The 4,388-nt window shown below is 45.7% G+C and overlaps 1 protein-coding gene across 1 annotated transcript in view; it reads right to left on the reverse strand.

The window, feature by feature from the left end:
* LOC101860642 (protein bicaudal C homolog 1-A) overlaps window positions 1-4,388 on the reverse strand; it is a gene marked incomplete in the record, with an annotated part of 146,266 nt that overhangs the window by 40,442 nt on the left and 101,436 nt on the right.

The raw sequence follows: 4,388 nt of genomic DNA on the forward strand, positions 1-4,388 counted from the left end.
CCGAAAAAAACAACAAAACCCCCCAAAACTAACAAATTAGTAGTACATCGACAGATTTATTGGCATCACGCTTGAACATGGTACAGATGCCCGAGGTTCGAATCCCCAGCAGACACTTGAAAGCTTGGGCTGGGGATTTTTCAAGACTTTCAGCTCAATGGGCTGATTCATATCGGTGATGTACACTGACTTTAAAGATATCAAAAGTAAAAAGACTTCGCAACGTCCATGGGGGTGTTAAAACATAAACCCTAACAACCCATATAGGACAGAAGTCCCAGAGTTGGTTGACTTTTGCCTCTCCACGTATAAAACGGGCGATAACACATGGGCACAGTAGACAGGAAAAGGGTGTAAGGCGTGTACATACGTCATGTACGACCCCCCTCTCGTTCTCTCAAACACCCACACGCAATCTGTGAATCAAACATTTCCCGACACGGGGCAACATTAAAGACTTACGTGCGCACACTGACCGGATGTCGTGGCCAGTAGACAAACCGGACGCCATCAAAGTCATAACATAACACATATAGATTGCACAGACGCCGTGCGTCACTCAGGGAGCCACAATATTGGCTGGTGGGTGCATAAAAAGGGAAGGGTGGGCGGGGATAGCCAAAATATCATAGAACCAGTTATAGAACACAATTACAGAAAAGCATTCGGACATAGTAGAGACCAATTATTGTACTGACCCTTGCCCCCCCTCCTCACACACACTTTAAGAATAATATGCAATGACTTAAAAGTCGTGTGGAAATCGAACCTGTTACCCAGATTACGAGATAAGAGTTTCTATCTACCGCATCGGAGACACAACACATACCAGAGCTTTAATCAAACGCAACTGAGATAGTTTACTAAGACGAACACAGTACAGAGCAGTATGGGTGTCTGAGCCCTTTCAAGACCGTTAAGTCGGTGGCCTAGTGGTTAGGCAACCGGTCTTGTAGTCGTGAGGTAGCAGGAACGGGGGACCGAGTAGCTGGTCCGACGTTGTGTCCTTGGGAAAGGCACTTTACACGAATTTTCCTCACTACACCCAGGTGGGAATGGGTACCCAGCCATAGACAGGGAAAGATCGTGTCTGTATGTTAGTGTTTTAGCGCCTATAAATGGCCGCTTTCACTGTATGCTTCCCACGAAGTTGAGGTTGTTTTAGAATGCCCTCAGGTCTGCTGAGGTAATAGTTTAGATTGTTAAGCGCATAGATGATTCTGTTGAGCGGGGATTTGCGCTATAAAAATGCTATCTATTATCTACTAAGTTTGTCTCGGGGGCATTACTTCCAATTTTTTAATTTTAAAGTCCATCTCCACCAGAACAATCCCAGGCGGGTGTACTGCGACAAAAACTCTAACAGCTTTAGATCAAAATGTCACCGTTGGAAAAATCACACAACTGAGCTTTAAGAGCGCCCATAGTATGATGGTGGAGTCGGTGGTTAGGCTACTGGAACCGCAAACGTGAAGGGGTCGATGGTTCGAGACGCTGTGTCCTTGGGAAAGGCATTTTACACACATTTCCCCACTTGACTCGATCCTTTCGGAGATTGACATTAAACTCGGAGGTCCCACCTCTTAAATGACCTTATAGTATTGATAAGGGTACTAAATCTATATATTTATATGTTTCTTCCATAACACCATGTCGTTAGTTAGAAACCATTATTTAGAACAGCCGGAAGCAAGCAAGGCACGATGATATCCCCTTCCATTCTAACATCAGGCCACAAACAGGCACTTCCTTAATTCCCCGTGATAGGCGTAACTGATAGGCGCAACTCAAGCCATTAAAGATAGCTCAGATGTTGAGTGACGCTGACCACACCTACAATTTCTGACTTTCTTGAGTAACGAGTCGGTGGCAGTGACCAGGTAGAACTTCGGAGAGAATGCAGAGCTATAGAAGAGGGACATGTCTAGAGGGAGCCTGAGTATGGACCATAGACGTGGGACAGGACCAGAGGGAGCCAGAGTATGGAGCATAGATGAGCGACAGGTCTAGAGGGAGCCACAGTGCGGACAACAGACGTGGGGGAGGACCAGAAGCAAATACACTACTGAAAACACTAAGTCGTAAGAACTTTAACGTGCTATATTGAATAACGTACAAAGGTAGTCTTAGTTTTACTTTTACATTATTGCCCCCCCCCAACCACACACACACACACACAATCAGGGCAGTGTTACTGACTGAAGTGTCTTTAGGCCATTCCCAAAGGGAGGACATTAACACGTTCTTATACATAGTAGAACTGTAAAGGGGCTGATTTATCAATGTCATGCTCACTGTGCCGGAACAACATAGAGGGAACTGATGCTTTTTCTTTCCTCATCCTTGTTATTGTCATTTTTCCTCTACCTCTTTTGCATGTTTGTCACTCTCTTGTTAACTGCTATTTTCCGGGGTGCCTTGATAGTCGAAGCAGAATTTGTGCTGTTGAGGCGAGAGAGGTGAGCAGGGCAAGCCTGATTCCCCTTTTGGACTTCTCTGTTGACATCCATCCCTTGGCGCTCATATGACCTTATGCAGTAGAGAGCGCCGTAAAACCTTACTAAAACTTAACTAAAACATTATTAACTTTTACGGACCCCCCCCCCCCCCCTCCATAATTAACATAATTATAACAACGCAGCCTTTTTGACCCTGCCCGTCAGCTCCTTTCTTTTTTTCTTTCACTATGTTGGAGCTTTTACGCCCTCATCGACACCACTTGGATTATTTCGGAAAGAAATAGATGCTCGATAAAAATTCTCTAAACACTGGAATCGAACTCATGTCTTTCGCGTACTACGACAGAGCGCCTAACCGCTACACCACAGACACCGGTCTTACGTTTCTGAAGCAGCATTTATGAAATACGGCTAACCCGTGCAGGGGGTAGGAACTACGATTAAGCGTCGATATATAAGATATGGCCACTCATTGAGTACTGACCCTGTCCGATATGCTTGCAGTAGCCACTCTGTGACACTTATAGCACATTCCCTGGGTTTCCACAAAACTCGGAAGCGCGGAAAGATAGAGAGGGAAGTAGCGAAAGCGACAGGTGGCCATTTAGACAGCACTCGGTGAACAACGCCGGCGGGTGCACGCAGAGGCGAAACTATTTCTAAGTACCCTTGAGTAGGAGCTGGATCGTCGTATAACGCCAAGTACTGTACCCGAAATAAAGTCACATGGCACGGTTGTTGACTCGTGGTTTAGGATCAGTCAGCATTATACCGGCTATATTTCGCCCTGACCAACAGTATTAATGACAATATCAAAGATGACAGGTGGACAACAATGCCACGTCAACCATTAAAGGCTCACCGAAAGCAAGTTAACGATTATACCCAGAAAACAGACGCGAAACGATTTTGGTATCGCTTCTGTTTCGTTTAATCAGGCCATTTTAAAAACAACAACTTACATTTATCTGCAATAGAACTGAACTATCAGAGAGCTATGAAAGCTAATGCAAAATAGTTCCATGTCGTACGAGCTAGGATGAAATTATAGACGTACAAAAACGAGGTATGGGCACCCCCCCCCCTCCAACCCGCAAAGTACTTCTAATAGCAACGACAACGACGCAGCAACAGCCATGTATTTATCGACAAATATTCGGCTATTCACTACGTCTTCTGTCACAAGGAAGTGGTATAGACAGATAGCACGAGGTAAAACAACGGCAGAACAGGCCCCATTTTTTCTCTCTTATTTCATAAATGATAAATGAAATGCAAAGGCTAGGAAAACTAGCACTTGTACGCAACACCGTCTGCAAAAATCTATGTTCATGAAGTGATAAAGATATAGAAGTTACAACAAAAAGGGTGGCCTCTAGTAACAAATTAATCGGATGAATTAGACGACAAATGGATAAGAGGCTATAAAAGTCGTCCTACTGACATCAGCTTTCAAATTCCTAAATGTACACGGGAGGTTCAACCACAGTGACGTCATGTCACTCAAATGTACCAAGGAAAGTCTTCAAGCTGCCGGCAGTCTGTTGAGAGTCCAGCTATGCTTTGAGAACCTGGGTACCCCGGGGGAGCGTGGCGCATGGCGGAGACCCGTTAGCTCCAATTAGTCAGGCGTAGGGACGGCAGCGCCGCTAAATTCTGCCCGAGTCAGGCGGAATGTCAAGGTCTGTGGTCGTCCCGAGCCCGCCCTATGCTGCCGGACAACAGGTGCTCAGAACTCGGAACAGCTGCTGTGAGGTGGTGTGGACGGTTCAGATGCGCTGTGTGTGTGTGTGTTTGTATGTGTGCTTGTGTGTGTATGTGTCTGCACGTGTGTGAGTGTGTCTGTGTGTGTCCCTCTCTCTGTGCGCGCGCGTGTGTATGTGTGTATGTGTATGTGTGTGTGTGTGTGTGTGTGTGTGTGAGTAAGTG

The sequence above is a fragment of the Aplysia californica genome, unplaced genomic scaffold (genome assembly GCF_000002075.1).
Source record: "Aplysia californica isolate F4 #8 unplaced genomic scaffold, AplCal3.0 scaffold00113, whole genome shotgun sequence".
Lineage (NCBI taxonomy): Eukaryota > Metazoa > Mollusca > Gastropoda > Aplysiida > Aplysiidae > Aplysia > Aplysia californica.